Source organism: Falco biarmicus, chromosome 5 (assembly GCF_023638135.1).
Source record: "Falco biarmicus isolate bFalBia1 chromosome 5, bFalBia1.pri, whole genome shotgun sequence".
Lineage (NCBI taxonomy): Eukaryota > Metazoa > Chordata > Aves > Falconiformes > Falconidae > Falco > Falco biarmicus.
In genome coordinates this window covers 72,252,676-72,276,261 of record NC_079292.1, presented here as the reverse complement: position 1 = coordinate 72,276,261, position 23,586 = coordinate 72,252,676, and the positions used below count along the sequence as shown (strand labels likewise).

The following is a 23,586-nucleotide window of genomic DNA, read 5'->3' as shown; positions in this document are numbered from 1 at the left end:
TTATATGCTACATAAAATGGGTACAGACAAGAGCAGCACTGCAGGGTAGACAGCATCTTGCCTGTAAAACTTCAGTTAACCTTTGTAACTATAATATAAGAATTCCTCTTTGGAAAACTAACAAGAGTAAGCACTTCAAAGGAAAGGATAAACATTATTCTGAAGATTAAAATAAACAAGATCAAGGTTGTAAAAATAACTTAATTTGATATATTTAACTTCTGTTTTCCCTGAGACTAACAATTGTTCCCTTATAAAACCTTAAAATACAACTTTTTATACTTTTAATCTTAAGTTATTTCAAAGGGGTATCTCAGGAAAATCACACCAAGGTCAAAATTTCTTCATCAATCCAAACCAGAAATCTCACATTTTTGCATGCTCACACTGATACAGGAACACTGCCAAAACAGCTAAATGCTACTTGCTTTACACACGTTCACCTTCTACAATTCTGTTCCTCTTTATATTGCCATTCCCATTACCTGCTCTGCAAGTCTTTACCTTTCTCATCTCTTTGTTCCCTTCCTAAAAGGTGTTAAGTTTTCTAGGTTTGCTGTTCATCTGGAAGCTGTCCTATGGCAAATCTGTGCAGCTTTATAGCATTTTCCAGATCTCCAAGACACCCAGCTTACGGCACCTGAAAGCACCACCACTATGAAATGACATATTCTAGTTATAAGAGCAAAAACTTAGTATTAGAAATAACATGCTTTGAAGATAACAAGTCAGAACAGTAATATATTTTGCACGACACAGGTTTGCAGTTACCCCTCACTGTCTCTCATCAGTTGTCAGGGCCGTGTGCTAGAACCCTGTTTTGGCAGCCAAAGTGCAGGTTTTCTGATGGGTTATGACAGGCTTTGCCACAGAAAGGCCTCAATTAAATGCATTATCCTCAGACTTTAACAAAAATCTCATCTATTACACCCATTTAGATCATTCCCCCTGAGAACCCTGTGTCAGGGGATCAAGCAAACTACTGCTCAAGTACTCAAGATTCACACACACCACTCTCCATCCTGCCCCCTACCAACTTCGACTGTCAAGGCAATGAAAAAGCTTAAGGTTTTATTGATTTTACTCCAAAGAATCAGGTCAGTCGGAATCATAACAGGGGTTATATGTTCAGCAAGAATCTCTTTTATCAGGCACAGTGAATTCACTGACAAGCAGTTTATCCCATTGTAATTCAAATCTTTTATCCAGAGGACTATTTAAAGTACATGTGCACAATCACAACAGGATAAAGAGTACCTGCTTGTAAAAACAAGCAACTCTCCCAATCCAAAAAATCTATGTGACTGTATTATAATTGAGACCTCCAACCTCAATCCAGCAACAAATTGTATTCTAGGAAGTATTTAGTATGTCACAAGTTAAACTTTAAAACACACAAGAAGTTCAACCATGATATTAAATCATCTTTATTCACTGGGAGGTAAGTGTAATTAGGAACCAACTTTTTTCTTGGGGGGGGGGTGGGGGGGGGGGGTGGGGGGGGGTGGTGGTGTCAGATTTTATCAATTCACTCACTGCTTTTTACAATCCCAGTTTAGATGTTTTAAAAATACATTGTCAACTGAGGTTTTGCTACAAGCTAAATGCATTGCATTAAAGAATTTAAAAGTCGTATTTTGCAGATACTTTTGGAGGAAAAAAAATTTTAAACCAAGTGCAAGAACTAAGCTTTGATAATGCTTCACATCATAAATCCTGCCTTCCCACAGTTGAATAAAAGTTAATTAAATGTTAAGCTGTATCAAACATTCACTTTAGCTACTATGAAGACTATAAATTTGTTCAGAAATTCCTATTATATCCAATCTCTATATATGTAAGATCTAAGTTATAAATGATTATGCCTTTTTCTATTTCTTAGCCGGTTAAAGAAGGAAATACATGTATATCTATCAGCGAAACTAACAGATGACAACAGTTAACTTACCCTGTTTGGCAATTTGTGTTGAAACCAAATACTGTAAATATCCTTCAGCATTGTCTTACATAAATAAAATTATATTCTGCAAGACTACTAAATCTCCCTCTAAAATATGAGATAAACCAACCAACCTAGATTTTAAACCAATTTACTAAGAACAAAGAAAATGAAAAATGACTGAGAAGTGATGGTTGAAGAACTGTTGCTATATTTAGAATAGTTAGCTAATTTGATGTCAGATGAAAAAAAGATACATACACATTTTTTTGACTTCTGAGCAAAATAGCCTAGCATTCCTTTTAAAAAAGCAACTCTTCTCCAGTAAAGAAATTAATGCATACGTACCATAAAGATACCATCATTAGAGAACAGAGACAAGTATGAAGCTGAGTTTTATCTGAGATATCTAAAAGGCATTAGAAAGGAAAGAGATGAATATTGACTCACCAAAAATACTGGTGATCTAACAGCAAGGCTTGTCTCACATCAAGTTTCCAGTTCCAAGAGAAATCATATGTGCACTGATGGAAAGATGACAAAAGGGCATGCTGTGCTCTCCTCTACTTCAGTAGAATGACAGCTCCACTAACAGGGAACAGAGACACACGCTGCAAAATCTAAGAGAGTGGGTACTTGATATGAGCATGCTCGGTATCTAATTTAAAATGGCCTGATGCTTCATCTCAGCATGAGATGGCCTACTTCCAAACAATTTCAGAACTTTAAGTCAAATATAAAATCTTTAACTGGAATACACAAAACTACCACCAAGCAGTATTGATTTTTTTTTTCTTTTTCTTTTTTTTTTTTTTTTAATCTGCACTGATGCACAGATAATTATTTGCATTACTTCCCCACAAGGCATCCTAAGGCTTAAACACTATCATCATGTAATTATGTTGAAGCACATGATGCCACTGTAATAGACTAAAACCGATTTCAGGATAGCATATGATTTGAACACTAAGCAGTACAATTCATAAATCAGACAAAGACAACAAATCTTTTAAATATTCTCCAAATCAATTTAAAAATTACCCTACCTGGTGACTTCTGGGCAGCTTTTTTTTTTTTTTCCTAGGGTGGAAGAGGCAAGAAGGAGGGCTAGAGAACCGTCTAACTAGTGATCTGTGTTCCAAAGCAGTTTACCTGCACTTAAAATCTTTTTATACATAAAGAAATCATTTAGATTCTTAATGAAACAATTTATTTTGATATTGAAAGGCAGGTTATTCACACATGAAAATCCTATGACAAAGAAAACAGATATTCAAAGCCTTTCCCTTTAGAGATTATCATTTTTTAATTCACCCACAGACACAAGTAGGAGAAATCATCTGGTTTTGTTTTCTCTGTTTCACAGGCCTCTTTCCATATTTATTGTATATTAATCTTTTTTTAAATGAATACGCTACGTTCTTCCCCTGTTGTGGGAAGACAAAAGTTATGCCCCAGCATTTTTCATTTTTTAAATGCTTTCCTGCTTCTCATTCAGGCTGAAAGCGAAGCCAGGCAGGCTACTTTATAAATGCTGTATTTTAAAAGATGCTATACAAAAAACAGCACAGCCTACTTCCTGGTCACTACCACAGCTGGACACTAGAAATACTTAATTTGGAATAAACTACCACTGGGAAGGCATGTATCAAATCCTCTACTTCTAGTACAGTGGTTAAAGGTTAATAGAACGTTTGTTAAAGCAGCAAGATATTCTTCACTAATGTCTATAAAATTAAAAATGAGGTTTTCATATTTGTGTAAAAATGCTTGTATTTACTACGGGAATCTTCAGCTTCAGCCATAGAAATCCGAAGTCTAAAACTCAACACACTGCAGTCCTATGATTTGAAAATCCACTTTGCATGAAAACAAAATATTTACTAAGGTAATTTTAACATTCATCCTTACCCTTTCCTTTGCCTTTGAACTAACACAAAACAAGTACTTTCACGTTAGAAATTCCTTCCAGGCATAAACACAGAAGATGCAAAACAGAGCTATGGCACACTTAAACCTGATTTCATAAACAAACAGAAACATCCCTTTTTATATTTCAGAGATAATACCACACCACTGTAAAAAGAAATTTATTTATAATCACCTAACACTAACTGCATTAATTTGATTTTTTATCACACAATACCGTGGTAGTTAGTTTTCTTAGTCCAATACATACAAAAAAGAACCCTTGTTACATGATCTGTAACAGATTGCAAAATTCAAATTAATTCTACAGTCTACCATTAAGTGATGAAAAGTCTGCTTCTTGATAGGAAATTCAGTCTTTCTTTGCCAGCTAAATAAGTCTTTAAAGAAAAGAGAAGTTAGTATTAAATCATATTCCACATTTTTATCTGAGCTTATCTGCTCTCATCACCTAACTTTTCATCATTTCCTGTGTTACAGGAATGCTGTAAAAAAAAAAAAAAAAAAAAGCTCTCAACTTCTGCAGATTCAGACTGCTGAAATACAAAAAATTTTAAAAATGCAAGATGGTGTTAACAGTTGCCTCCTGAGCGAGAAATTTTTTTCATCCAGGCAAGTCCAATCTAGCTTCATTCTCAAAAAAACCCAAACCAACCACTGAAGAAATATTAATTGTGCAAATCTGTATCTACCTAATCAGTAGTTTGTAGTTTACACATGTAACACATATAGAAGACGAAGGGGGGAAAAAGAAGTCATTAATAAAATCCACTAAAATTGAAGTGAATACTGTTCTCTTGTTTAAGGTTTATTTGCCTTTGCTTCCCAAAATTCCATGAAGTTGAGCAAAATAAGAATTTTATTTGAGCTAGACAAAAATTTACAAGTTCAAGAGGTCTGCTGTGAAATCAGGTTCTTGTGAGTATGTTCTCCCCCAAAAGACAGTGTTTCACAGAAAAAAACCCACCCTCTGCATTTCATGGACATCTGCCCAACTTACAGGAGCTTAAGGAAGTTTCAGGACAATTTTTGTTCCTTCTTTTGATGAATCTGTATTTTATGCTCTTAATGACCTACAAATAGTAACTATGATAATGAAATGCAAAAGGGCTATGAATAGCACATAAAAACAAAATACTTTGATTCCAGAATTAATGCAAACTGCTACTTGCAAAGAAGTCTCTCACTGAACTTGAAATGGGTCCTTTACAATGACATAATTTTGAGTTTCAGGAACTATACTTTTGATAAGAAAGGTCTGTAGTAACTGAGTATAAATTTGCCAATCTGCAATCTAACAAACATCTCTTGAAAGAAAAAAAAACACAAAATCAGTATCAAAGTATGAAAACATACCCTGTACATAGAACTTCCAGAAAATAATTATTCTTCTGAACTTGACAAAGGTGACATCAGATTAAAATTAAACTTCAGACCTGGAAGCTGAAATATTTTTCTAAAGTTTCTGCATTGATATCCAAACAAAAGGCCTGTTATCATACAGCACACAAACTATGCCAGACTACTGCGTGTTGCTATAAAGACTGCGTTCAATGAGCCCTCAGGGAGTATTACAGGAATAGGAATAATTTCTGTGAACTCAGCACAAAGTTAGAAGACATGACAGAAAATGTTTAGTGACTGAGGTGGTGGTGGTGTTAGATTTTGGGGTTTTTTTTCCCTTTTAATATATTTATCAAGAAATCAGGTGGTGAATACTTAAGATATCTTGCTCCTTTCTAACAGCTTCGTAGCAACAGTTCACACACAAACACCTTTGATCACCTGTTCTGACAGTAAAGATATCTTATTATTTTAATAAGAATGGTGTTTTGCATTATGTTTAGGTTCATTTTAAATACCAATATCAAACTCACAAATATTTCAGAATGAAGTATGTTTCACTTTTAAGCTTACAACTCTCTTTTATATGGATTTTTTTTAAGCTGCAACTGAATCAACTGATGTTTTTAACTAAACGTAATAAATTCTTCAGTAAATTATATACATCTAATTTTCACAAGACTTTCTGGCTTCCTAAGAAGATTTTCATAATCATGCATTTTTTACACAAGCTCTTTCAGCTCTCACCTTGGTTTGGCATGATCACACAAACAGCTTCCCTGGATTTGGTCTACTCTAAGTAATAACTCAAATTCCTCTTCCTAATACTAAAACATCTTCCTTTTCTATATAAAGCTCTGTTCCCCAGAAACTTGTAGCAATTTAAAATGTTTGCCACTATGTTTTTATACCTTAACTATCAGCTAACCTATTCAAGTGTAAAGAACATTTTTCGAACAGAACCAAGAAAAAAGTGTGTATCTGGATCTAACCAACCACAAGAGAAAAACTACATACGCAGTTTAAAAGATGAGTTCTTTTGCTTTTATTTATATAATAACTTTTACGGTCTTGTTTCTATTCAGTTTTGCCTGTGCTACATATTTCCAGTGTGCCTACTGTGTAATATTTAAGTCTTCCTATACTAGTAAGTGTATTTCTCTGTGGGTTTTTTTTTTTTTCTTCTGTGATGATTCTTGCATCTTATTTGAAACTATTGTCTTGGTTTACAGCTTTCCTTTTGATCCCATGTATTGTTTTTGCTTTCTTCAACTTCCCTTTTTTTTCCCTCCCCTGTTAATCCACTTCTCAATGCCTTCAATACTGAAAACAAATTAAATAGATGTTGAATATTACTCATGAATACTAACTTCAAACAATCAGAAACAAAAATAGTTGAGAAAAATGAATACCTAAGTCTTCTGAACTTTCATTAATGCACATATCATATAGCTAAAGGCACCAGGAACTGATTACCACCAAAATCAGGACTAGGGCATGAAAATCCCATAGAAAGATAGCATTTATTGTCTGTGGTGTTTGTTTTACTTCTGTCAATATGTATGTTTCCACAGTTTATCTGAGTAGTTAAGACATTCAGAGAAGCAAGTTTCTTACTCCACTGGAGTTTAATACTCAGCACACCTGCAGCAAATCTAAGAAGAACAGATAGTCTTCAACTATCTTGCAGGGCTTGCATAACCCACCAAAAGGGCATTACTACTACTGACTCAGTGAACCTTCTCCAAAGGATGTCCTCTTCACCTCACCTCTTCATTTGAAGGCTTCATGATGGAAGACTTGACAATTACATGAAATTGCATGAATTGAGGAATCAAGGGATCCACAAAATACATGTACTACATCAACTGAGAATAGACCTGTATTCTACTCCTTATTAAGTTATTGCAAACCCCTGGTAAGTCTGTCTTTTTATAGTCTTTCACTCTTCATATGCCCACAATTGGATTGAATAGTCAACTGTAAGTTTGTGCGCTACCATTTACATTGTCGTTTTCTTTATAAATATGGGTATACTAAATGTTACAGATACAACAGTTTGTGCTCAGGTTCTTGAGTAAGTATAATGCTTATATCTGCTGTTCACAGCTTATAAAAAGCAGACTGTGAGTTGGTCTTTAATATATGACCACAGATAATACATCTGGAAAATTATATCAGACAATGTGCCAGAATATATAAAAAACTGCCACTGCTGCCTAGATTGTTAGTGTTGTTTTCCAAATTTATATATATTACAGGGTACCTGAGACTAAGACCAAATCTGAACCAACCACCTTTCATAACTACAAGCTATGTATGAGCCTATCCTGATCACAAACTCTAGCTACAGAGACCGACAACCCACTACTTATCCTCAGAGTAGAGAGAATTCCCCCTCACCCATTCTTCCTAATAAATTTGCTTTTCCTTTAGAAATACTCAATAGCTTTAAAAACATATTGAAGATTGACAGGAGAACAACAGCCTAACAAAGGAACTGTACTTGGTAAGGCAACTCTTGATTGTTTCTAAAATTCAACTAATTAGTGCCACTCTATTTTATGTCTATTTCCAGAATTGCCATTAAAAAAAATAAAATATCTAGTAAGTGATTCCATACATGAATAAGTTTACTTCTGCTCAAAACCAACAATCTCAGAGACCCAGTCTGCATACTTACTCTTAACGTCCAATGCAATTGATTTTTTTGCACATTTCTTATACTGCAAAAATCATACAAGAATTTTTTTTTTTTTAGGGCAACACCACCACAGACCTAGTCAACCAATAACACATCCTTCAATTCTATTTAGCATCAAAAAAAGCAGCATAAAATATTTTTCAGTTTGGATGTAACACAGAACATGAGTGAAACAACCCATCAAACATGAGTTTCTGTATAAGAAACACTGAAGCTCAGCAGCACTTTTGCGCTGCAAGCCCTATAGTTATTTTCAAATCATTATTCAGTAACTGTCACATGGCACGAATCCTTTTTATTAACTGATAAAGCCAGAGTTGGAACTGCTGTGATCCCATCTGGAAAATATCTGAATTATCCTCTCAAACTAACCTATCAGCCAGACAAAGCTCTTTGCAAGGTTCTTAAACTAAATCTGAATCTGTTATGCATGCACTCATTAAGCTTCTTTGTATCAACAGAAGGAATTCTAAAGTAAAAATATCCTTTTGTAGAGTTATTACTTATAAAATACAATCTTTTAATGAATTTAAAATTGACTATTTAGAAAAACATGCTACTCTGACAACTTGCTGACTGTGTACCTGATACAGAATTATAGACACGAGCACTGGCTGAACCAATCTGAAAGAGCACTAAGATCTCTGCCTCCTCTCCCAAGTCTCTTGATATGGAAAAATTAAGGTGATGAATTACCTGCAGTGAAAAACAAGACAAACTCTTCTGCATTACAGAAAATGTAGTGTATTGCAAGGAAAATGTGTATCATTTATTTCAAAATTATTTAAAGCAAAATACAGATCAGCGTCACTAAACAGTAAGGTAAGACAAGTTTAATGAAAGAAAGAAAAATTTTGAAAGTTTTCAAATGGGAAGAAGAATACAAGGCTCAATGAAAACTCACAAGCAGGCAAGTCAAAAAGTAAATACATTGCAGGCTCTGAGGAACCACTTGTAAATGTGTAGAGGGTGAAAAAGGGCGAGGCAGACCCTCTATCTCAAGCCTAGTATAGCTCCTCTTTTAAACTTTAGAATCAGAAAGCTTTTCAACCAAAAAAAGAAATTAAACAAAGAAAAAAAATCAAGATGCCTGATAGAAGGTAAGGTTACTTCAGAAAGTTCAGCTACATCATTTTTCTGTATTTGTTTTCACAGTTGGGGATGCATTTATGGCAGCCTTGTTCACCTAATTGACTCAAGGCTGATTCTCCAAAGAATTAAACTATTGGTTGAACAGGGTGAAGCAGCCAGGTAAGTGTTCTCTAACCACAGAGCTTATCTATTGTCCAAGGTATCAAAATTGCCTCATTTCCACAGAACTGGAAGGTCCCTGACCCTATGTCAAGTTTTACAAAGCTTCTAGGGTCAGCTAGAGGACTGCAGGCCAGGTAAGCCTTATGATTTGTACCAGTCAAAACAGCAAGAACTATTCTAAATGACTGAATTAACAGGTATGAAACTGTTGCAGTGAGGAAAAGTCACCACGACTTTTAAAAAGGAAAGCCATACCTCAGAGATCTACCAGATTTATTACCAGTAAATAAACTAACAACAACAAAAACCCCACAAAAAACCACAAAACAAACAAACAAACAAAAACCCACAACAAAACACCACCAAACAAGCAAACAAAAAGACCCAGAAAGAAGCAAACAGGCCTTTCAGCTCAGAGAGAACCTGGTTTTCCTAAAAGCATCCAGTAAGGTCACTCGCTAAAGCTGCTCAAAGAAACTAAGCTGCCAGAGGGTAAGAGGGAAGGCTGTCACATAGACAACCTGGTTGTCTGGTTCAACAGGAAGGTTCGACCAGGTAACTGGTTCAAAAGAATGAAAGGATACAAATTAGTAAGACCTGCAAGGGCTTGAGCTCACATATACTCTTCGTCCTGATTTCAAAAAGGGGATGAATACAGAAATAAAACTTTACCAGGAAGTATCTTGTACCAAGGATGCTATTCAGGATAACAGCAGCAAGGGCCCAATTGAAGAATTGCAGAGGAACTTTATAAGATCGGGAACACAAGCAGTTAAATAGCAAGTGATATTTAATAGTGGTAATGCAACATAATGGAAACAATCCCCCCCTGTATTTTACATATTCAAAAATGGGCTCTGAGATGACCATTTCTACTACAGAACAAAACCTTTGACCTAGTCATCTCAGAGAATTGACAGAAAATTTTGTGTGTAGATTAATCCTTACACACATACTAAAAAAACCCCACACCACAAGTTCCAAAAAAATGACAAGAAGAATGACTAAAGGGTGAAGAACACCTTCCACATGTAAGGAACAAAAAGTAGTTTGACAGGCCTCAGACCAAGCGATGCAATAAAGATCCTCTTACCCCTCAGGCTTTTATGGTAAACAATGCATCACTGCACCTACACGAAACACAGGACACACCAAATGAAACTAGATGGTAGCAATGCTGCAGTATGGAGCTCCATTTAGCCTCTAAAACAACTCATGGAGAGAACCCATTGGGTGCAGTTAAATGCAAAGGTATTGCCTCTGCAAGTCACCGAACACAGACTGCGGCTGGCCAGAAATTCCTGTGCAGGTTCTCAAAAAACGAAACAGAAATCCTTATTTCTGGCAAAAACTGTGAAAACTGTAAATATACTCTGTTAGAAACCTTGAAGACAGGATGTATCAAACTACTAGAGAAAATTTCTCCTATATTTGCTTTTCTCAGCTACTATAAAGCCCAGTAGGAATGGTACTACAGCATCAATTGATTACAAACCTAGGGTGTTGGGGTTTTTTATTTTTTTCCCCCCCAAACTTACAAATTTCTTCAAAAAGTTGGGTTTTGGGGTTTGTTTTGGTTTTTGTTTGTTTGTTTTTTTCTATTCTCCTGGCTTCCCCAACATCCTTTTCAACAACATAGGGAGTACTCCAATTTGTGGCATACAGTTTGACTTTCACTTCAAATTACACCAGTTTGCCAAATACGAACGTTTTCCTTTGGTGGGCCAGAGCTTACGGACTGTTCCCTATTTCCCTGGAAACTGATGTAGCATGGATTGTGCAAAGGAGAGGAGAGTAATTCTGGAGCCACAGACATTGGAAGATTATTAAACCAGTGAACAGGATAATTAAACCCTGAATGATCCATAGCCAATTTGCAGCTGTGTGTAATTATAATTTTCAATCCAATACTTGATCTAAGAGCCCTTATTAGGGTGTTCTCACAGGTAGATGCCTAAAAGAGGGATACTATTTAATATACTTCAAGAAAAAATTCACAAGCTAGTGTGTAGCCACTTAATTTTATATTCAACTGTAACACCAGATCCAGCACAGTGCAGGATTAGTCGCTAATATCACAAGCTTTCCTTCCGTACAATCTGCCACCAATTCAGCAGAGCCATCCTCACCAAGAGCTCCTACTGTCAGATACCAACCACTTAAAACTGCTGAAAGCAAATCTAATCAAAGTGACAGTTAAAATAACATCAGCACAGATTAAAATCATCATATTACGGCTTTCTCTTTTGTTAAAGTCAATTTAACTGATCTAATGGGCTTTATATTCCTCAATATGAAAAAGCCTACACGCATAAATGAGAACTAGGGGGAGCAACAGTTTAAATGCTTTTTTAATTGACTTTTGTTTTCAGGCCAACAGCCCAGGGATAAAGTTTCATTATTACTCCCATATTTCAAGTCCTTCAAAAAATATGCAATATGTACTCGGGATACCATTTAAACAGGATTCAGAGGAAATAAGTGAAAACCAAAACCACAAGCAAAATCAACGATTAAATTGGATTTACACAAATAATAAAAATCTTCAGTTTTGAATCCTACAGTGAAATTTTACTTCAGAAAGAAAACACCAAGGATATTTTGAAAGTTATTCATATTTTCTTAAAATATCCATCTTTAAGACATACTCACACTGACAAGGGAATAATGTATATTTACAGTATCCTTAAGAAGGTAAGCACTGGAGATCTGACTTCCTATAACTAAAACCTCATTGTCACCCAACACACTTAAAAAAAAAATAAAATCAAAGGAAGTTTGAGTGGTAAAGTTTGTGGTATATTACATGCTGAAACCAAATTCAAAAAACCTAATGAGTCCAAAATGGAAAAATAAAAATTAATGAGCAAGGTACCTTGTGTGTGTGGCTTCAATGCAAATCATGCACAAAGCAAACCCTACCAGACCACTCCTACATCCCAGCCAGCTTCAAAATTCTTAGGAAATCATCTGCAGACAAACAGAAGCTTAACAATTTTATCACATGAATTCCTCCATCTAAAAAAACTTGGCGGTCTGAAGTGCTTAAAAAACAATTTATGTAGAGCTACATAATTGATTTCCATACAATATCCTATGCTGCATGGCAAACAAATCATGTTTGAAAACCCTTGAAACAATGGTCTAATTTATTCTGTATATACACATGTAGTATTGTTACAATAATTATGAAACAACATTAACTACGGATTAATATTCTTTACTGGTAAATCCTTAGTTGCTAAGACTGTAATACTCAGATATTGCAGTATTACAAAAATGCGTTACTGCCCTCTTAATTGCAGAACGATGCCAGGCACACTGCAATAGGCTGGCAGCATTCTGCCAATGGTGAAAAATCAGATATTGTATTTTTTTAGCAAAGGGTGTTATTACAGGTCTTCACTTCTGGCAATGTCTTGTACCTGAAAGACTATATAAATGAAGCCCAAATATTAATTGTGGGTTATTAATCAAGTATTAACGGGCTTTTAACTTTTCCACCTACAGGAGGGCAGTTCCTAATGCATATACTTGCAGCTTCCATCTCACTGGAAGTCACACCACATGCAGCCCAGTAAGAAGTTCTGGGATACATGATTGCACAGCAGTGCCTAAAGAAGTTTGCCATCTTTCCCCTATTTTGAGTAATTCATTCAGTGTTCAAACAAACAAAACACAACCCGCATTCAAAAGCCCACACATCCAAACAGTCCCCACTCAAAAAATGGCCTGAAATTCAGTCTCTTATTTAGAACTAGAAGTTTGATAGACAAAGTGTTTTTCAAAAAAGTAAGTTTCAATTAATGTGCTAACAGTAAAAACCTGATCTTTGTTGGCAATCCTGTCCTTCCCTCTCTCTGATGCACGGTGTCTTCTGACTAGTGGTTTGCTTTTTAAAAAACTAAATCAGCCTAGATAAGACATTCTCAAGGTTCCTATCATACTGAAACATCTAAATATTATGACTACTATTAAAAAAAGTTAACTTTGTGATAAGGTTTTAAATTTTTTTCTTAAATAAGCGTATTTAAGACAAACACACATCCTACGAATTATTGCAAGTAAGTTTGTATTACAGTAAGTAGTGGTATTTGTTGTATTACTAAAGGCTTGCTGTTAACAAAACACAGGAGGAGTTGGCAGGATTTGTTTGTGGACTTGTTTTTTGTTTTAAGTAGCTTGCTATAAAGCTAATATCCAGAGAAATCCTTCACCCACCTCCCCTCACATTTTAGAACTGCTATTTCCTTTAGATTTTATAATGGGTAGTAAAAATCAATCTCCCTAAGCAATAACCTAGTACTCCACTACCAACAAGTGTAAATAAGAATCATCCAGAGAGCCCATACAGAAAAAAAAATGCTATCAAAACCCTTGTTAGATATATAAATATCTGAACTAGATGCATAGAAATACTTTAGTGTCTTTATTGTACCGTCACTCAAAATTAGGAACACCACTTCCCATTTCAAACAGAATGTACTAAAGAATATCAAGCCAAACTTCTTTTTAGTAGATAGAGGCATTTTGATTATTTAATGTTATTTTGAGGCTTATTACTTTTTTCCTTTTCTATTTAATTTCTTTTGACAAACTGTTTCAGACTTCTGTGTGCTTGAGAAGTGACTTGTGCAAGTTGACTGACAAGCATTTGAATTTCCTGTTGAGTCTGAAGACAGACATTACCTTTGATGATTAACACATGTATCCCTTCTGGATATGAATTTTAAACCCTAGATATTTATTTTAAAGACAAGATACAGCATTTCTGCTCTTTCAAGCTTTGGTGACAGACACTCAGAAGTAAAGTCTCAGCATTTATGTTTGTCTGTAATGTTCATTTACTCCAAAGCTTTCAATTTTATTAACACAGAAAAAACATTAACCCTCAAATATTCTACCCAATTTTTAAAGTTTAGAAACATTAGAATGCTGAACTACTACACCAGTGTTGCCTCCTGGCAACTTTCTGCTTTCAAACCCTGTACAGATCATTTGTACCTCTTCATGTATGAATGCAGGTTAGTGTGGCAACAGGTCCCACAACGGCATTCTAAAAATCACCCCCCAAATCCTCTTCGCTCTTGAAAACACCAAGAAATTCTACACAGGTGTCAACTTCCTTTCCCTGAATCCTTACCAGTATCCCAGAACAATTCATATTTAGAGCGATTCACATAAGCATAATGTAAAGATTTGGAAAACTTCACTGTATGCAAGTTTATACATGATACTAAATGCACTGCAAAGAAGAATTACACATAAGCCAGTCCTTTTCTTTGGCACTGCAGTATGTGGCATGGCTTTTACAACCTGAAGTCACTTCACATGGAAAATCTTATTCCTGTGCAAAGGAGTCAAATATATCCTCCATTAGTATTTTAATGTGGAACATACATAAGTTATTCACAGAAGTTTCTGAAAGAACTTGATCTGCAGTGTAAATTAATATACAGATGCAATTTAAAAAAAAAACCACACCACCTGTCCCAAAGAAAAACTAAATCCCATCCTAGCATTTAGCTTGTCCTGAAAAGGCAAAGCTTGTAACATAAGATAGTCTGCATTTATAAAGATGAGCCTCATATGTTCTTCCTGGCTTGTATAGCAAGAGCAGGAAGGTTGCCACAAGGACAGCTCTTACACTACTGAAATGCATCTTAAGTAGTAGAATGGACACAAGGTAAAATTATTCAGAAAAAATATTCTCACATTTATTTGTCCACAACTTCATCTAAAGTTTCAAAGATACTGAAAAAGGACTTACACGATTTTTTATACAAAGAACAGAATTTGCCTTCAGAGTGAAGAAAACAGAATAAGCTTCCTGGGGAAAAAAAATAATTCTCTTTCCTCTGGGCTATCTACTCAAGGATAGGACAGAGAGCAGGGATAAGGAAAGAGAAGAAAAGAATGGATTAAACAGTCACAAATTTCTATTGCTAGCAATAACAGATTTACTTTACCTATCACATCTTTTGTCATTACAAGAGTTACTCTCTTTCCTCTTCCGAATCAATGATTTAATTTATTCACACTGAGATACTCGTAAATCATCAGTGACCTTTACCTTCAAGACATAAGAATTTGGTCAGTTTCAGTAGATGTATAGCCCAAAGAAAGTGCAACATGTTAGAGCTATTCATTAGGAGCAACACATGATAAAACATTTGCAACACAGGTATTATAAAGTTCTTCCATGAAGGCTAATGCTTTTACCAGCCAGTCAATTACCAATTCTTCAGGATATTTTCCATATATGTTCTGATTATTTCAAAGTGTCTTCAATATGTTAGGCAAAAATTATCCAAATGTTTTTGTTAACAGGATCAAAATATTTTAACTGTATTTTCATTATGTTCCTTGAATTCATCTGGATACAAAAGTCAGCACTTCCATAATGCAATAAACTATTTTCATTCCCTCCTCTAATCATTTCAAGGACATAAAAAGCAACAGTCAAAAATATTTTGCTACTTTTGTCCCCTCACATATACTAAACAGTTTAAAGCACAGCTACCCAATAAAGCCTGCTTGTTTTTACAGGAAGGATGAAAACACTGAATATTGCAACTCTCTTCACCCTTAACGTACCTGCTTCTTCCACGCTGTCCTCATTCTGTCCCACTAAAGTTTACTCCACATCCTACTCCCGCTTCCCCCCCCCCCCATAGTTGACTTCTAAGCTTATGCATTATATTAAAGTAAAATATTAGACTGGACACTGACTGTGTTCTTGGAACAGGTTTGCAAAGAGGAAGAAATACTGAAAGCTTGAAATAAAGATTGAAAATAACACCCGCCTTAAACAGTCTGGATAATCTCTGCTATTAAAGCAAGGTAATACTAATTACAGATTTCTTTCTAGAAGAATCCTAGTCTTTATGTTCAAATCCAAAGCCTCACCTGAGTTTAATTGATCTTAAGCATACACTATTTATATATACTGTATTTACAGTACATGTATACTGCAATCAGTATTTAGACTTGTGCAACAGACTAGCATCACCTTTTACTCTGAGGCTGAACTACTCTGTCTCCTCCAAGAGCTACCACACAAACCAGGACAAGAAAAATAAAAAACACTCCTCAGCTGAGGTGCTCTGAGTAAGAAACATTAATGATTCCAAAAGGAGAAAGGCACATCGCCACAGCTGGTATTGCCCCTTGGCGGTGTTCACTCCAAGTCTGAGAGAATGCTGACAACATTTTTTCTCCCTCTTCCCCCTTGCTTTAACACGTTACTCCTATATGAGCACTTATTAACTGAAGGTAGCCATCCAGCTCCTCCAGCGAAGCACTGGGACAGGCAGAACAGGCAGTAAATGCTGCCATCTACCAGAAAGTCGAGACTTTTCATTTTCAGGTGGCAGTAAGCGAGTGGGGAGGTGGGGGGGGGGGGGGGGGGGGAGGCAGATGAATTGCTAGGTAGACATGGTAGCCAACTCTTATGCAGTTGTAATCTTTAAAACATAAAAAGTGACTAAATAGAACCCACAAGAAAAATGACCTTTCAAAAAGCGGAACTCACATCTAAGTATGGAAAGAAAAAATGTAAAGCTGCAATTCAGCAGGCCAAGAAAATTCGCCTCTGGCACATGCACACACAGACACAAAAAACCCACCACCACCCCCAGAAAAAAAGAACAGAGATTTTCTCCAAATAGACAAAAATAAAATCTTCCAGAATCTGAAGAACTTATTTGATTTGAAGATGCAGGAGGAGTACTCAAGGCAGAAAAAACCACAGCAAGCAGCCATACTTCTCTCACTGGAGAAACCAAGTTCCCCTTAAAAGTGTTTTCTTTATATGCAAGGAAGTTTTAAACTGTCTCAAAGCAGTATCTGTACAAGAGATTTATTTTACAGAGCTGATACAAGTGAAATACAGTAGTACCAGGTCAAATTAGTATTTATTTAATAATTCTAAGGAAATATAGTGAAAAAAAGGAGAGGGAAAAAAAAAAATAGTATGACATAACAGTATCTCTCATATAAACTGACTTTTGTATCAGAAGAATGAAGATGCCAAACAGCAATCCTATGTGCTATAAAGTGCTCCACTTTTTCAAGTTTAGTTTCTGTACTGAGTTATCAGGTATTATAATGAAGAACACAATTAATAGATATTTGAATATATATAGTATACTGCAAAAGAGTCAACAGCACCTCTGCAAAAGAAAGCCACACCTTGCACATTTACTGCAATGGAATCATACTGATCAGATCCATATGCTTATCACTATAAAAATTCTATTTTTACGAAGTCCTTCATTTTCAGTCCTCTTAAAGAAGCCTAATTACAATGAAACAAAACAAAGTCCTCTATGTACAGGTAGGAAGTTGCAAAACACAAGAACCCATTATACTCAAGATATGCATAAGCTGTCTGAAAACGCAAGTGAACAGCACAGAAATAATTTGCAATTGATATGAAATTATTCAGGACAGACAAAATTAGATTGAAGAGAGCTGCAGAGAAAACACATAATAGGCTGTGCCTGAAATACAAGATAGCAATTGAAACCAAGCACATTAATTGCAAAGTGATTCTTACAGGAAAGAGAAGCACAGAGACAAAGGTCAGACTTGAATTGAGCGGGTGCCACCTCTGAGTGAAGGGCTAGAGATCTACCTGGTGGTTTCAAGAAGCATCAGCTCAGTGGCAGTCAAAAAGGCAAACACGTTAGAGGAACCGGTAACAGCAAACAACCATACCACCATTGAACTCTTTCAGGCATGGAGATCATCTTGTCCCCCAACTCCCAATACGTGCTGAAGCACTCCATAAGGCACAATCAGAAACACAGAATGGTCTAAAAGAGTCAAGGTTCAACTCAGCAGGACTCAAGCTTAAAGTGTGGGGAGGAGACACACACAAAAAGTGGTGCAGATAAACCAGAAAGCTGAATTCACAAACGGTATTGAAAAGTGATACTGAAAATTACTTCTACACAGGACGCCCTCATCCTTTCTCAAGACATAAGAAATTGTAATGTTAATAGTAACTACTGAAAGGCAAGCTTTGTTTAACAGAAGAAAAAACTGAACTTTTAAAAATTCTGGATCTCCTTAACACGAAGTATTCTGGAAAGCAAAAATACCATATGCATATGCAGAATAAAGTACTAACAAATACCACGACACACTTTGAAGCAGTTTTTAGCTGCACCCATGTTCTTCATAGTTGCTCTATTTTTATTACATTATTTCCTAAAGGTCTTAACATTCATCACACAAAGATCTCTTTGGTCTGCCTAGTATAGCCATCTTGATGTTATACCCAAGATGACCATTGATTAAAAAGAAATAACTTTCATTTACTGGACAATTAAGATTGAGCTATGAAATAACGCCACTTGGACCAAACGTCCCTAAGGCAGCCTTAATTTTTTTTTTCACCATAGGAACATTGGCATCATGTAATAAAAAAGTAGAACATTTAAGATTACAATAAAATCCTACCCCTGAATATGCTTTAGGGAATGCACTAGCATTGTTTTGAAACTAGTATATAATTCTTCATGAGAACAAACAGATTCTTGTGAGGCCTTTCTGCCCTCCACCTATTAAAAAATATGTGAAATTGATATTCATGTCATAGCATAGAACCTGCACTCCCAATTCATTAGTTTATTAACACAAAAGAAATCTATTATACCCAACAGTAATATTTCTACACCCTAGCACAAAGTTTAATTACTAATGGTACTTCAGTTTTCAAACCAAACTTCCCCAAAACACAGAGCTGTGATGCAGCCTTCAGAATACGCTTTAAAACTATATGGACTAACATCCGTATGTCACATCACAGCAAGGTTAATACTGTAATTCAGGTGAACTAACTGTGCTCTCCGTCAAGAATTTTGCCAACAACAATCACAGAAAGCAACATTTGCGTAGGAAAGAGCACTAAAAGACTCTTACACTGGCAGTCTACGCAGCCATTGCTACGCATGTGTTTAGAAAAGAAAGAACACTCATTCCTAAAAGGCAAAAATCAATTTCCCTGCAGAAGGAGCATTTACATATAAAAATTGTGTAACCATCTGAACAAAGGGAAATCAGACATTCAGCTCCCCAAAGGATGGTGAAAACACTTGCTCCAGCATGCAAAGCAAAGCTGATTCCCAAATATGCCAAACAGTAAGTTACATTATACTAGTTCCAGTCTTCAATAACCACTTAATAGATACCATGTAACAAAGCTGTTTTGATAACCTGGTATCATTGCAAATGTATGCACCTGCCAACTGCATGACAGTTTTTTACTTACTTGACATCTTTCTTGTGTCAGAAAACCAAGTGGTCTTTTGACTTGTATGCTACACACGATACAGGAAAACAAAGGATCTTGGTCAAGGACGGGTAGTACCTTACCTTACATATAAGCACAGAATAAAACCTCTTACTTCAAAGAGATTACATTCAGAAATAGAAAGGGAAAAGACAAACCAGAAAAGCAGACAATAGGCAACAGAATGCAACTGATGAATTTACTTCAGGAAAATAAACAAAAAGCAAAACAAAAAATCCCTCCCTGAAGTAATATGCATTTATAAAGTCTTTCAAAATGCAGAAAGCAACATAAAAACACCCAAACAAAAACCAGCTCAAATACTGATTTAGCAAGTTTAACACATCTAAAGCAACATATTAATTTGACAGTGGGAACAATGACACTCGTGCAGTATATTCTTCGCCAATAAATCTAGAATATAGCTAGATATTTTAATGCTTTCATCACATGTTTAATGAATTAACAATTTGCAGGTATGTTAGCATCATGAATGTATACAAATATAGACTGTCATTGCAGTCTGTCCCATCAAGGCTTATGAAGGCTTATCAGGGACATTCTTCCTTTTAGAGCCTTTTTTTCCTTTCAGCTCCAACTTAAGTCCATTATTACTTGTCTTACCTACCAGAGACATAGAAAACCAATTACTCCCACTTTGCTGTAGCTGTTGATGTATTTCTGGAGTTCTATTCCCTTCCAGCTTTCTCTTCTGTAGGCCAATAATCTCTACAGGTTGCATTAACTAACTGACTCTGCAACTGGCTTGCACTGGTTTTGGTATCTCAGGAAGTCTTGCGCTCACTCTATGCGATTTCACATGTTCAACTGTTCATTCTTGCTTAAATATAGTGCACTTATATATGAATTTACAACAATTTCACTGTTTTCTGCAACTGGTGTTTCTGGAGGAAAGCAGAAATCTGCATATTCTGAAATCCACTACTGCCTTCAACAAGGGTCTAATCACCCCGATCATGTTACATAGGTTCTACCTGCTCTAATAAACTGGATTGGCGATAACTTGCTTTCACAGTCCCAAGATTCTCAGCACTGATCAAACCATTGGCATGTCTCATCCTCAACAGGCACACTCCATGCTTTTAACATTAGAGGTTTTGTTGGGTTTTTTTCCACCACCCCACCCAGCCCCAGCCCCAGTTTCAAATATACTTATAAAAAAAATCTTAAAGGCACCTTACAAGCCAAGCAAGTTTTAAACAGTTACAACCTTCAGCTAATATACAACTGACATACAACCACAGATACACAGGTATCTAATAAATCCTGGGAAGAGAAGCTGACTTGCGCTCAGGATCACCTACGTACCACAGGACCTACTATGCACTTCAACCAACAATCTTATAGTGGAAACCTTCACCACATGTTACTAAATGCAAAGGAATTCTGCTCTGTTTTTAAGGTCATCTCCAACAAAAGGTTCTATAGCCGAGGATATACCTATGTAGCGCACTCTCAAAAAGACACATTAATTGTACAACAACCTCTAAGATTCAGTTGCAAGTCCTATCCAGGATGATCAATTCCTGGCAAGAAAGAATACTAACAAGATTGCCCTCCAGCAAGGACATAAGAATTAACAAATCATTATTATAAAACTGTTGCACTGCTGACAAGGAAATCAAGATGCTTTCAAAAGTCAATTAATTCCAGATAGGCTTGAAAGTGTTCTTGTAACAAAGTTTACTGGACAGTATGTAGTGGGATAATCTCCTGTTAATTTTAGGACAATAGCGACACTTTCTTTTAAACAAACCATGTGTCACTGAAATATACACAATTTGTCAATAAACGTCCCTTTTATGGGGAAACGCTTACTCTATCCTACAAGCCCCAAAATCTGCTTCAGAGTTTCTTTCCGAAATAACAATCATTGTATGCACATTCAAAACATTTTCTTGATCTGCATCACTTACTTAATTGCTCCAATTTTTCCTTGAAAGAGGCAAATGGAGGGGGTTTTGAGGTTTCTGCCTTGCTTTATTCTGAGAATGAAGAAACCTGCAGCAGCAGCAGAACCACAAACAAACGATGATGCCAGCCAGCATGAAGGGTTGGGAATGGTCTGTAGACAAATGTGCTTTTAACTTCTAGACAGAAGTAGTGCATCATAACTATTGGCATCACAAAACATCATTGAATCCAATATCTAACAGTGTACATCTCTTTACCCCTCCTGTATATTTTCTTATTAAGAATTTATGTTGATTAAATATTTTATTTAAATACCAAACAACTTCCTTCTGTACTTATAATCCCAGACTAAGTAACTCTAATGAGTAGTAAACAAATCAAACTTTTTCAAGATTTAATTTTTAGGTACCACATTTTTCCAAAGAAGCAACAGTGGTACTAATCAATCATTCCAGAAAGTAGGACAGAAGTACACATGGAAATGCTACCGGGAGTACCAACCCCTGAAGCATTCAGAGAGCCTTTGCTGACAAAAGTACTTCAGAGAGGATTGGTTTTAATGGGATTTGAGCATCAGTTGACTAGGTACCAACTTCTACAGTAACTGAGGTTGACCAGAGAGGTCAGTCTCCAGGATGCTCCTAAGAATGAGAGTGGCTTCAGCAAGGAAGCACACTCAGAAGTCTCCCAAAAGAACAAAAGCATGGCCCTACTGAAATTTAAGCAATCCATTGCATCTGCAGTCTTTATTGTCCTTCTCCTACCCAAGATGAGATCGAATGAAAGCAAGAAGAGAATAAAATGAATAGAAAAGGAGAATAATGGGTTGAATGCAAGACAGTATCAGTGGCAAGCCTGGCTTTGCCATTAATTCCAAGTTAGAAGATCAAACCTCATAACAAGAATCCACAGAGATCAAAGGAGGAAATAATCACATATGAAGATACGTAAGAAATGATCCAGTATTTATAAAGGAATAAACTTAACATGATGTGGGGAAACCCCAACAAGTCATACAGGCGCACAATAAAATCCGGCCAGTGCCAGTCCTTCCTCTCAAATCACCGTAGTTGATCCTCTAGCTCAAGGCTACAAAGCTAAACAGAAACTATGGAACAAAAATCAAGCTACCAATTAGTTCAGCCTATAGTAGACTTGAAACACTGGTGTACTCTAGCCAAACTAACCAATTATTTTATTCCTCAGATTTACAGACTTCTACCAGACTTACAGACTCTCTTTTCCAGGTTTCCCCTTCCAATATTACACTAGATATCAGATATTCATTATACGTATATCCTGTGAGGGCCACATCAACAGAAGGTTGTTTATTCCTATTTCCCTTCTGTTTTTCTTCTACTTTCAAATGCTGACTTACCACTTCACTTTCAATTTCACATACCTACAACTACTTTAACTTCTCCAGGTTAGGACATCCCTTCCTGTGTCTTGCATCGATTCGCCTCTTCCTATTTCACTTCCTCTTATAGCAGATTCAGCCCTCTTGATAGCACCCTAGTATTGAATACTGAATAAGAAACCAGACAATCTCTACAGGTTTCTTGCAAGGAAAATAAAGATTAGAATGAAAGACTACATCTTGAAGGTAGCTTCTTTCTTGGCGTGCATCCAAAACTGCCTTTTTAAGACTATTATGTCTCATGTACTACTTCAGAGAACATGATTACTACTGACTTCAGAAATAAATTCTAGTTCCCTTTGTAAACACCCCCCACCACCACTTTTCTGACATTAAGGAAGCTGTAGGATCTTTTTTTGTGGGACCTCAAAGAAAAACCGAAACAACCAACCAACCTTAAGTCATTTACAAGGTCTTTCTTCATATGGAGTGAATCCAAGATGACAGCCTAAAGGCACTGGTAGCAACATCCTCAAGGCATCATTTTTATTTCAAAAGCCAGTTTGAACACATTTAGGAAATGTGGAAACAGGCTTTTGTTTATACAGAGTTACACAAGAGGGTCACAGGGATCCAAAGTGCAGCAGCCTGAAGCTGATGGTGATTCTGATGCTGATGTGAAGAGATTCCTCACCTCCTGAACTGAAAATTTCAATGTATTTTTAAAGCAGCAACACAATCACACAGTGCACTTAACACGGCAAATCAGTTCAGTAAAGAATACTCAATCTAATGAGGCTATTACACACTCAGCTGTTAAC

At 36.1% G+C, this 23,586-nt stretch overlaps 1 protein-coding gene across 22 annotated transcripts in view; it reads right to left on the bottom strand.

Annotated features, from left to right (window-relative positions):
* The window catches only part of PLEKHA5 (pleckstrin homology domain containing A5), a 168,839-nt gene that overhangs the window by 104,985 nt on the left and 40,268 nt on the right, over window positions 1-23,586 (bottom strand). The window contains exon 1 of one of the 22 annotated variants that reach the window (XM_056340529.1): window positions 2,390-2,417. The exons of the other annotated variants lie outside the window; for them this stretch is intronic. The gene's annotated coding sequence lies outside the window, so the exon portion shown is untranslated. Of the gene's footprint in view, window positions 1-2,389; window positions 2,418-23,586 lie in introns of those variants that run through there. 22 annotated transcript variants of the gene reach the window in all.